Genomic DNA, 13,159 nt, shown 5'->3' with positions numbered 1-13,159 from the left:
AATATCTGGTGATAAATAGATGCCGAAATCAGAGAAATGACAGCTCCTGCATCATGTTCCATTCTTGTAGGAACTCCCTTGATCAGATGACATCTCTTACTTCAGCTTCTAATAACATATTTAATGCCAGATCTTGGTCAATGTCACTAAAGCTCTTTCTTTTTCCACATTATGAATTCCCTACTTCCATCCTTTCTTAGATTCAGTCTTCATAGGTGTCATCATGGATGGATGGTTACGCTGTGTTGATAGTTGCTGAACTGTTCAACAGATCACAGAGATGTGTCCTTTCTTCTGACATTTCTGGCAAAAGACCTGCTGTGCCCAGCAATCCTTTTCATCACGTGTAGTTGGTGCACAACATAGAAATTTCTCTATTTTCTGTAATGCTCTGTCTTGCTGAATCAAGAGGTTTACTTCTCAGTTCACACTAAATTTCAGATAATCTTTCTCTGCAATATCCATGGCAATAACTACCTTAACAGACTTCTTGAATGTAAGTAGTGATACAGTCAGTAACTTATTTCAGATGTGGTTGTGTAATCAAGAGACAAATTGGTCACACAGGGCAGCATGTAATGTTTGTCTGAACTGACAATGCTCTAACAGCTTCTTCAGAGCAGCAACAAATTGCGCTTCCTTGAGGCCGCTGATGGAACCAATATTGAGAAGGAGAGAAATGTTCCTGCATTATTGAAATAATTGCTGCACGCATGGCATTTCTGGAAATAGTTGGAGACAACAGGTCATGCAGCAGTCCATATGCCTTTGGCCCAATCACTGTTAGCAAGGTTGAAAATCACTGTCCATCTGAAATGGACTTGCAGGCTACAGATTGCTGAAAACATTCAAAGCATGCCAGTCATGGTTCACAGTTTAGGTCAAAATCACCAATATTGCCCACAAAAGTTACAATTTATCTTCTCTCCTGTTGGACTTCACACCCTCCTGGACCTCTTCTCTTCTGCAGGGAAACTTTTTCCCCCTGCTTGCCTTGAATTCCCTCTGCTGGCTGTAGGCTTACACTACAGGCTACAGACTCCCCCAGGCCTTTAAATATTACATGATGCATAAAATCTGCTCTTTGTGAATCAGTCGATGCTTGCCTTCTCAATGATTTTTTCTTACATTCTATGGGCTGAATTCCATTTTTGGTTACATTTGCATAAGTGGGAATTAATTCTATTGAGTTCAAGGAGAGAGCAGACTATGACCCAGCAGTGCACTCTTGGAGCTAGGTAAATTCTTGCTCCTACCCACTCCTTTTCCACTCAGACTCCCTGGTGAAAAAACAAAAACAAAAAACAATTCTTGCATTCTTGCATAAAAACAATGCACAAAGATACAACTGTGTCAAGCAGCCATCTCCTTTGAAGCATTGTCCGAAGGATTAACTTGCTCTCTTGGCTTGTATCAGATAACCTTTTTTTAGGTGGGTCAGCAGCATGATGTGTAACTAACTGTGTGAAAGCCATGGTCTGTTTAAGAAGTGATAGCTAGTCAGGCTCAGCCATGCACTAGCCCCTGGGATAGAGAGTAACGCACTAGCTGGCCTTTTACCCCCTGGAGCCATGTTCCAATCCAGATAAGGTCAAACTGTGCTTGAGAGGACAAGCAGGGGACAGCAGAGCAGCACACAGCAGGAGTTTGCCTGGGATTGGTGAGTATCCGAGTGCTTGTTTGCTGAGTAAGTATCCGAGTGTGTGTGTGTTTGCTGGGAGGGCAGTGTGAGAGCCTGAGCGAGTGCCTGAGTGGCTGGTAGCCTGCAGGGGGCGGGCCTTGGGGCTGTCTGTTTGTTTGTTTCAGGGAAGCCTGGCTGTTTAACAATAGCCAGAGCTTCGCGAACCAGCTGAGCGGCGGCGAACCAGCTGAGCAGCAGGGGACAGCAGAGCAGCACACAGCAGGAGTTTGCCTGGGAGTTCGCCTGGAGTGAGCCCAGTGAGGCTTACATCTTGCCAACTTCTCTGAGGAAGCTCATAGTAGGAAAGTGATATGGAAGGGGTGGGGTTCAGCTGTTGTGACCTGCACTGGATGTGCAATGTTTGTCTTTCTTCCACAGGACAGAAGCGACTTTGTCTGTACAAAGTGCAAGCTGGTCTCCATATTGGAAGAGAAGATTGAAGGTCTGGAGCAACAGATAGTGACCCTGCGTTGCATACGAGAATCTGAGGATTTTCTGGACAAAAGTCAGGATATGCTTCTATGGGCACAAAGCTCTAAAGATTTAGAGCAGGTTGCACAGCGGAGCCAAGAGGCCAGTGAAGAAGCTTGGCAACATGTGACCTCCAGAAGAAGAAGGGGGAATGTCCGGCTTCCAGCAACGCAGACACAGGTAACTAACCGCTTTCATGTTCTCTCCACAGGTACCATTGCGGAGAGTGGACCAGACGATACGTCTGGGGGGAGAAAGCAGAAGGAGACTCCGCTGGTTGGAAGGCATGAGATGCGATGTCCTGAGGTTAGGGGTTCCACGACCACCACTCCCAAGAGAAGGAGGCAGGTGGTGGTGGTCGGGGACTCTCTCCTCCAGGGGACTGAGTCATCTATCTGCCGCCCTGACCGGGAAAACCGAGAAGTCTGCTGCTTGCCAGGGGCTAAGATTTGCGATGTGACGGAGAGACTGCCGAGACTCATCAAGCCCTCGGATCGCTACCCCTTCCTGCTTCTCCACGTGGGCACCAATGATACTGCCAAGAATGACCTTGAGCGGATCACTGCGGACTACGTGGCTCTGGGAAGAAGGATAAAGGAGTTTGAGGCGCAAGTGGTGTTCTCGTCCATCCTCCCCGTGGAAGGAAAAGGCCAGGGCAGGGACTGTCGAATCGTGGAAGTCAACGAATGGCTACGCAGGTGGTGTCGGAGAGAAGGCTTTGGATTCTTTGACCATGGGATGGTGTTCCATGAAGGAGGAGTGCTGGGCAGAGACGGGCTCCATCTTACGAAGAGAGGGAAGAGCATCTTTGCGAGCAGGCTGGCTAACCTAGTAAGGAGGGCTTTAAACTAGGTTCACCGGGGGAAGGAGACCAAAGCCCTGAGGTAAGTGGGTAACCGGGATACCGGGAGGAAGCACAGGCAGGAACGTCTGTGATGGGAGGGCTCCTGCCTCATACTGTGAATGAGGGGCGATCAGCAGGTTCTCTCAAGTGCTTATATACGAATGCACAAAGCCTTGGAAACAAGCAGGGAGAACTGGAGGTCCTGGTGATGTCAGGGAATTATGACGTGATTGGAATAACAGAGACTTGGTGGGATAACTCACATGACTGGAGTACTGTCATGGATGGTTATAAACTGTTCAGGAAGGACAGGCAGGGCAGAAAAGGTGGGGGAGTAGCACTGTATGTAAGGGAGCAGTATGACTGCTCAGAGCTCCGGTACGAAACTGCAGAAAAACCTGAGTGTCTCTGGATTAAGTTTAGAAGTGTGAGTAATAAGAATGACGTAGTGGTGGGAGTCTGCTATAGACCACCGGATCAGGGGGATGAGGTGGATGAGGCTTTCTTCCGGCAGCTCGCAGAAGCTACTAGATCGCACGCCCTGGTTCTCATGGGTGACTTTAATTTTCCTGATATTTGCTGGGAGAGCAATTCAGCGGTGCATAGACAATCCAGGAAGTTTTTGGAAAGCGTAGGGGACAATTTCCTGGTGCAAGTGCTAGACGAGCCAACTAGGGGGGGAGCTTTTCTTGACCTGCTGCTCACAAACAGGGAAGAATTAGTGGGGGAAGCAAAAGTGGATGGGAATCTGGGAGGCAGTGACCATGAGATGGTTGAGTTCAGGATCCTGACACAGGGAAGAAAAGTAAGCAGCAGGATACGGACCCTGGACTTCAGGAAAGCACACTTCAACTCCCTCAGGGAGCGGATGGGTAGGATCCCCTGGGGGACTAACATGAAGGGGAAAGGAGTCCAGGAGAGCTGGCTGTATTTCAAGGAATCCCTGTTGAGGTTACAGGGACAAACCATCCCGATGAGTCGAAAGAATAGTAAATATGGCAGGCGACCAGCTTGGCTTAATGGTGAAATCCTAGCGGATCTTAAACATAAAAAAGAAGCTCACAAGAAGTGGAAGGTTGGACATATGACCAGGGAAGAGTATAAAAATATTGCTCGGGCATGTAGGAATGAAATCAGGAGGGCCAAATCGCACCTGGAGCTGCAGCTAGCAAGAGATGTCAAGAGTAACAAGAAGGGTTTCTTCAGGTATGTTGGCAACAAGAAGAAAGCCAAGGAAAGTGTGGGCCCCTTACTGAATGAGGGAGGCAACCTAGTGACAGAGGATGTGGAAAAATGGGGAGTAGATGGCCAGCCCTCGCAACATGGGGAGTAGATGGCCAGCCCTCTGTGGAGAAAGAGGTGGTTAGGGACTATTTAGAAAAGCTGGACGTGCACAAGTCCATGGGGCCGGACGAGTTGCATCCGAGAGTGCTAAAGGAATTGGCGGATGTGATTGCAGAGCCATTGGCCATTATCTTTGAAAACTCGTGGCGAACGGGGGAAGTCCCAGATGACTGGAAAAAGGCTAATGTAGTGCCAATCTTTAAAAAAGGGAAGGAGGAGGATCCTGGGAACTACAGGCCAGTCAGCCTCACCTCAGTCCCCGGAAAAATCATGGAGCAGGTCCTCAAGGAATCAATCCTGAAGCACTTACACGAGAGTAAAGTGATCAGGAACAGTCAGCATGGATTCACCAAGGGAAGGTCATGCCTGACTAATCTAATCGCCTTCTATGATATTACTGATTCTGTGGATGAAGGGAAAGCAGTGGATGTATTGTTTCTTGACTTTAGCAAAGCTTTTGACACGGTCTCCCACAGTATTCTTGTCAGCAAGTTAAAGAAGTATGGGCTGGATGAATGCACTATAAGGTGGGTAGAAAGTTGGCTAGATTGTCGGGCTCAACGGGTAGTGATCAATGGCTCCATGTCTAGTTTGCAGCCGGTGTCAAGTGGAGTGCCCCAGGGGTCGGTCCTGGGGCCGGTTTTGTTCAATATCTTCATAAATGATCTGGAGGATGGTGTGGATTGCACTCTCAGCAAATTTGCGGATGATATTAAACTGGGAGGAGTGGTAGATACGTTGGAGGGCAGAGATAGGATACAGAGGGACCTAGACAAATTGGAGGATTGGGCCAAAAGAAACCTGATGAGGTTCAATAAGGATAAGTGCAGGGTCCTGCACTTAGGACGGAAGAACCCAATGGACAGCTACAGACTAGGGACCGAATGGCTAGGCAGCAGTTCTGCGGAAAAGGACCTAGGGGTTACAGGGACGAGAAGCTGGATGAGTCAGCAGTATGCCCTTGTTGCCAAGAAGGCCAATGGCATTTTGGGATGTATAAGTAGGGGCATAGCGAGCAGATCGAGGGACGTGATCGTTCCCCTCTATTCGACATTGGTGAGGCCTCATCTGGAGTACTGTGTCCAGTTTTGGGCCCCACACTACAAGAAGGATGTGGAAAACTTGGAGAGAGTCCAGCGAAGGGCAACAAAAATGATTAGGGGTCTGGAACACATGACTTATGAGGAGAGGCTGAGGGAACTGGGATTGTTTAGTCTTCAGAAGAGAAGAATGAGGGGGGATTTGATAGCTGCTTTCAACTACCTGAGAGGTGGTTCCAAAGAGGATGGTTCTAGACTATTCTCAGTGGTAGAAGATGACAGGACAAGGAGTAATGGTCTCAAGTTGCAGTGGGGGAGGTTTAGGTTGGATATTAGGAAAAACTTTTTCGCTAGGAGGGTGGTGAAACACTGGAATGCGTTACCTAGGGAGGTGGTAGAATCTCCTTCCTTAGAAGTTTTTAAGGTCAGGCTTGACAAAGCCCTGGCTGGGATGATTTAATTGGGGATTGGTCCTGCTTTGAGCAGGGGGTTGGACTAGATGACCTCCTGAGGTCCCTTCCAACCCTGATATTCTATGATTCTATGAGAGTTTCAGACTAAACCCTTGCAGATTGTAAGACATCTGCATTATAGTTAGCCTTTGTTGTCAGGCCTGCACTCTCATAACCTAAATCCTTCCCCAAAAAAAGTGTAAAAGAAAAAAAAATCCACAATTAAAGTAAGTCTCCAAAGTCAGGGAAAACATACTGCCCATCACAACAGCTTGAGTAGCACAAATGAGTACAGCCCTGAAATAGTTAAGTTGGAGACCAAGTTTCTATTTAAAGCTTGACTCTTCTAAGCGCTCTAAAATCTATGTCATTACTTGGATTGCTATGAAATGCAGTGTGTGTCATGGTAGTATGGGGTTCCATTAGTGATCCAAATTTGGGGTCATTTAACTAACAGGGTCCTGAGATACAACCCATAGGGAAAAAAACAACTTTTCTTAAATTTGAGATAAGCTGGCAACCTTTCTTTTCTTTCTTCTTCTTTTTTTTTTTGTTTGCTTACAGCTAGTGCTCAAATGAGGGTTCAGATTATCATACCAGGGTGTCCAACACTCGAGGTTAACCTCAAGAGAGTGCACGGCGTGCACCAGCCCTTTGGGGGAATGTGATGGCATGAATCAATCCTGCACTGACCCAGCTAGGGTTTAATACACCCTGTGGGCTAAAGAGGCCATGCCCCCTTGCCCTTGCTGGGCAGTCTCTAACTGACGACAGAGTATAAAAGGAAGCAGCTCAGTTCAGCTCAGCTTGGTCTGGGCTGACAGAGGAGGACAGCAGATGTCTGTTCTAGGCTCCTGCCAGGAAGCTTCTGGAGCCCCAGGCTAACTGTGCTGAGGCCCCTGTGAACTCCCACTTGATGGCCAAGGATGGTAGAGAAGAGACCACTGATGCCAGGAGACTACCTATGCTGGAAGTGGGAGTAGCTCTGTTAACATCAGGAGTGAGATCAGCTGCAATCACCCTACCTGCGGCAAACAGTGTCAATATTCATTATAGTGGCCCTAGGCAGTGGTACTGGTAGTCCATGGCTACTCCCCACCCCCACCCCCTGTACCCTATTCGCCATGGCTGGGGCTACGACCACACTGTGTGAGTGCCAAGGGAAAGTGAGAAAGATAGACTTAGTATCACAGGGGTAGCCGTGTCAGTCTGTATCCACAAAAACAACAAGGAGTCCAGTGGCACCTTAAAGACTAACAGATTTATTTGGGCATAAGCTTTCATGGGTTAAAAACCACTTAATCAGATACAACTGAAGAAGCAGGGTTTTTTACCCACGAAAGCTTATCCCCAAATAAATCTGTTAGTCTTTAAGGTGCCACCGGACTCCTCGTTGTTGTTTTTTTAAATATATGCTTGTTTCTTGTTTGGATCAAGGGTGTAAGTGCACTGACAATAAGACCTCTGTCTACTGTTTCTTTAGCAGCTGCAGATGTGCCCTTGATGGTCTCCCGCACACTGGGGAGTGCTTCTCTCAGATAAGGGGCAAAAATTGGAGGAGTAAAGCAGATACATTCAAGGAGGTGCTGCAGTCATCTGGCCCTTGGGAGTGTGATCAGAGAACATAGAGGGAGGAAGTTAGGGAGAAACTGCAAGAGAGAGAGTCAGGATAGGAATCAGGACAGGAACATATGTCTGTTTGCTCCCTGAGCAGCGCTATCTGATTGAACTTCAGGTTGAACACGTTCATGCACAACTCCCCCTGCAGCCCATACAGATCTGCCTTTCTGCACCTCCCCACGCACATTCCTCCTTTCCTCTGGGACTTCAGCAGTACCATGGGCACTCCACCCCATGGGATGATCAGAATAGCAGCTGGACATATACCCAGCTCTGAGAGCCTCATTACACTTCCCTGTACGTGTGAAGTTTAGGTTACCAATAAATAAATATGTTTGGAGAGGTGTGGAATAAAACTGAACTTTTGGAAAGTAAATGAATCTTTACTATTTTCTACCATAGGATGACTACAGCTAACAGTCAGAGACCATATCAATAGATGCATTTGCAGTGTTAGTACACACACACTAGTCATTACAACCATGGGGGGTGGGGGAGGGAATGAATTGCTAAACACATTACAGCAGCACACGTTACTGTGGCCCACTGTTAAAATGCTCCTTCAAAGCCTGCCTGATCTGAATAGCTACCAGTTGAGCCCTTCTTACAGCCCTGCTATCTGGCTGCTCAAAAGCATCGGACAGCTGCTCCACCCCTAGGGAAACTTCTCTCCCTTTGATTCATATCTATTATGAAGGGCATAGCAGGCAGCTATAACCATGGGGATATTTTCCTTGCTGAGGTTGAACCTGCTCAGGAGACAGCTCCAGGGCCCTTTTAGTTGGCCAAAGGCACATTCAGCAGTCATTCTGCACCGGCTCAGCCTGTTGAAGTGCTCCTAGCTGCTGTCAAGGTGGCTCATGCGAGGCTTCAGGAGCAAGGGGTAGGTTGGGTCTCACAGGATCACTACTGACATCCTCTAGTCTGAAAAGAAAGTCTGGGCTTACAGCTCTCTGTACAGGCCTGTGTTCCTAAAGATGTGTGCGTCATGCACCTTCCCTGACTAGCCCACTTTGATGTCAGTGAAATGACCCCAGTGATCCACTAGCACTTGCCAAACCATAGAAAAGTAGCCCTTTCTGTTGATGTCGCAAGGTGGTCTGGGGCCAAAATGGGGATACATGTGCCATCGATTACTCCACTGCAGTTAAAAATCCCATTGCTGCAAAACCATCCACTGTTTCACACCCATTGCCCAGAGTCACAGTCCTTTGTAGCAGGAGGCGATTAATGGCCTTGCACACTTGCTTTACTGCAACCCCCGTGGTGGATTTCCCCATTCCAAACTGATTTGCGACTGATCAGGAGCAGTGTGATGTCGCCAGCTTCCACACAGCGCTTGCAACTCACTCCTCCACCTTAGCGCTGCTCTCATTTTGGTGTCCCTGCACCAGAGGCCTGGGTTGAGCTCCGCACACAGTTCCAGGAAGATGGCTTTGGACATTCAAAAGTTCTTCAGCCACTGCTTGTCATCCCAGACTTGCATAACAATGCAATCCCACTACTCAGTGCTTGTTTCTCAAGCCCAGAGTCGATGGTCCACCATGTGCAGCTGCTCCAAATGCCAACAGCAATCTTGAATTGTTTCTGGCACACAGCAGGGCAGACACCATGATGTCATCAGCCTCAGTCGCAGATCATGAAATACTGCAGGGATCAGGCGCATTGTGTTCATAGCACTCATCACAATATTGGAGAGCAGTGAAGGATCCACGCTTTCTGACAGAGATGACGGCAGGGACGGGGAGTGGGGGCAGCTTACCGCGGCTGTTGAAAAGCAGCGTAAAACATCCTCAGAAGCCCATGGAATGAAGGGACGGAGAAAGCTGCATCATGGAACACTGAGCCTGCCCGCATGAGGCATTGCAAACCCTTCCCAGAACACCCTTCGGCAGTTGGTGGCTAGTTGTACAGTGGGATAGCTACCCACGGGGGTGGATCTCTGTGTCGATGTAAGAGCTGCTAATGTGGACATGCTCCGCTGACACAAGGAGAGTAGTGTGGACATGCACAAGTGGTTTAATAATAGCAGTGGCTCTACGTTGACGTAACCTAAGTCGACTTAAATTTGTAATGCAGACGTGCCACGAGTTTGGGCATAGGCTAGGAGTGTATCTCTAGAAAGACTTTGGAATTCCCTGTGAGGAGAAAAAAGAGTGTACAATCTGGGTACACCAATTACAGAGAATTTATGGGAAAATTGGATATAAGTGGGTATAAATGCTGTACTTTAAAAAAAAGAGCAGCTACATTTCTGGCATCCTTCCCTCTCCCCCGCCAAGTATCTGGTGAATGGGTTGTGTGCGTGGACTCCCTAGTAAAAGGTAGGGCATTTGCATCACCTCAACAGGGCACTATATCTTAAAGGCAAAAAAAGGCAAAAAAGCTCTGGAGATCACAAATGAGAGGGAGGCAAGTGATTTACTGCACCTGGTTAAAGGGTGTATCATAGTCCCTGTATCTGACTAGACCTACCTGTACCTAAACTTAACTCCCTACCCACTGGTTCTTAGAGGGCGCATCTAGGGTGGAGCCCTGGGTTACTGTAAGGGGTTAGGGAGGGCTGAAATGTTCATTGAGTCAATCTGCATCCCAAACCTTTTGAACTTTGCCAGTTTCTAATTTATGGCATGAGTAATGGGGGGTGGGGGGGTAGCACTGTCTAAATTACTGCGACAGATGCCATGGATTATATACCATCATGTTGTATCCTGCCCTGCTATTAAGCCATGACATCTCCCTTGAGTGAGCAAGTATACGTACTCCAATCTAAGCATTCTGTGCCTCTTCTCAAATATCCCAGCAGCCTGAGGCTGACCCAGAACTATGTGATGCTGTTTGCAGATGCAGAATTTATTCCATTGACCTTGGTGTGCTTCTACTAATGGTGCAGTCGAGCTGGGTGAAATGACAGCTCAGGGGCTGGTGGCAGTGGATTGCTTGAAGCAAGAGGAATACTTTGGTAGCAAATACAAAGCCCTGGAGGGCTAGCTGTGAGTCTGACTCCTGGTTTTGGAGAGCATTCAGAAGAGCAGAAAGAGAAGATTCAGCGGTGATTACGGTTTCGGCATTCATTGAAACTGCTGTCCTTGGGCTTCCCCTCTGCTGCACCAACCACAAATACCTTTGCCTCATAGAAATGTAATGGGATGGAAATGTTTCAGGGGACTAATTGCTGAGATAGTGAGGTTCAATTCTTACCCTCTGATTTAGTTCTCTGCTTAGTTCTTCCCTCTAGGTCATGGCTGTCGTTACACTGACCCTTGTGATGCCTTAATACAAACCTTTCCACTTCAGTTTTGTTTCCCTTTCCACTCAAATAGACGAAACAATGATTTAGTAAGACAGCCCTAAATGCAGATCCAATGCTTATATCCTCCTAGCCTCTAGTATTTCTCCCTGTGCGCTCAATCCTTTATGAGAGCTGCCTTGCTCTGGGAATGCTGAGAAAAGCTTATGTACACTAGGAAGGATTTAGAGATGAGTGAACCATTGCTGAGAAAATAACCTACCTGCAGATCTGAGTCTCTCACTCTCTCTTTCTCTCTCAAAAAGAGAAAAAGTGTTCTTAATAGTTTAGTTACACTTTTCACTGCCCATTCTTGCATTTGGCTCTGCTCATCTGGGTTTTATCCAGAAGTGAAGAATGGGCCTGCACTCATAACTACCTTAAGCATGCCAACTCACACGAGTAAGGTGAACAAGACTTGGTCCATCCTATAAGAATGGCCCAGTGCTTTATTTTTTGCCCAAAGCTTATTGGGAATCTTGAAAGCTGCTGCTTATAAAATGTTCAGTGCAGTTCTGCAGATTCAAGGGGCCACATTCTGCTCAGTTACACCAGTGTAAATCTGGAATAACTCCAGTGAAGTTTCCATCACTTCCTTTTCACACTCCCATCTCTATCTTGTTTATGTTTGAAACAAACTCTGTCCTGTTTGCATAGCCAGCATTCTTGCTTCTTCCAAACCTCTCCTAAAGTCTCTCTTTGAATACATCAATTACCCATAAATCAACTATGTATTTAATGGAACAATCAAGATGCACACGGGTTCAAACTCAATAACTGCACGATCTCATTGTAACTGCAGGGTTTGGTTTTGTTGTTTTGCCATGACCAGAACTTGCTCAAAGGTCCTTGGGAATGGGAATACACCTTTCTATTACTGTACCATGACATACTTAGCTAGAGCTGTTCAAAACTTACTGGTTTGAATGATTTTTTTTTAATTTTTAGAACCTTTTTGAAAATGGACACTTATATTTTGATTTCTCCATGATTACAATGAAAACTTACCACTTTCAGTGTGTGGGGGTCTTTCTTTTCCCTTTGCCCGTTTCAATGGGGTTGCTTAGTTCCATGATAATACAGGTATTTTCATTTAAAAACAAAACCTAAGAACACTTTTGATTTTACAACTTAAAATTGTAGGAAATTTCTGATATTAAAGGGTGAAGTGATACATTTCTGCAGGGCATCTTCTAAGAATTCAATTTCTTGGAAGAGGTTTTAAAATGGATTGATTTTAAAACATGCCGTGTTTTGGTAACTAAGTCACTTTTTGACCAGTTCTCCCCCTCACACACTAGACATTTTTTCACAGCACTTAAAAGGAACTGTATTGCTTCGGACTTACCTCACTTAGCTGAGAACGGACTCTGGCTCCTAAATTTTCTGGCTGCTTACCTAAACCAAACTAACTAGTTCCCAATTCTACAAGGGCTTGGACACATGCTTTGCTATAGATGCTGAATGGTCCCATTAACTTCTCAGAGCAGCCTCATTGTGCATAAAGTCAAGCATAGGTAGATCTTTGCAGAATTAGGGCCTTGAATCTGCCCTTCCCTGAGTCAGTTCCAAAGGAAATATCCAACTGATTTCACTGTGCATTGGAACAAGCCTGGGATTCAGACACTCTTTTCCTCCAACCGGCCAATAGTTTGTTGGCTGTACTTGCTTCATGCATGCAATGAACCGCTTTTAATCTGTGCAGTTTTGTTCAATCTATTCTATCCTCTTTTAAGTCCACTGGAGACAGGCATGATAAAGTCACATTAGAAATTAGGCACAATTTATTAAATTATAATTAAATAAAGGTTGACTAACCACTGTACCTGCGAAGAGAAATGGCGGTTTCACCATGCCTTCAGGTCTTCTAATTAAGACTCTGTTTTTGGAAGATATAGTTTAGCCAGCACAAGCCACAGAGTACTCACTGAGTGAAATTCCATGGCCTGTGGTAGATAGAAGGTCAGACTAGCTGCTCTAATGATCCCTTCTTGTCTTTAAATCTATCTAAAATATATAGTGCTGCACACCAAGAATACTGCAAGACTTCATTACTCAACAGAGAGAATCTTTCAAAGGGAAGTAATTTCTCATCACCTTAAAATGAACAGATGAAAAATGTCAGTTTCACAGGACTTGCATCTCTATTAACAGAAACTCTTATTTCACTGGAACAGGGTTTTGGATCCCTGCTAATTTACACTTGATTATAATTACATTCCTCTAACAACACCTTTGTATCATTGTTCTTGTTTTGTCAAATGTAGTAGAAAATGCAGTGGTACTTAGAGAAGTAAAAATAAAATGACTAATGTTTTCAATCATGATAACTTGTTCTTTTTTACGGTCTGAATAAAATAGCCTGTGTAAGGTAATATATTTGATTTATTTCGTCCTAGGTCTGGTTTATTATGCTGG

This window comes from Natator depressus, chromosome 4 (assembly GCF_965152275.1).
Source record: "Natator depressus isolate rNatDep1 chromosome 4, rNatDep2.hap1, whole genome shotgun sequence".
Taxonomy (NCBI): domain Eukaryota; kingdom Metazoa; phylum Chordata; order Testudines; family Cheloniidae; genus Natator; species Natator depressus.
Note: the sequence above shows the minus strand (reverse complement) of the source record.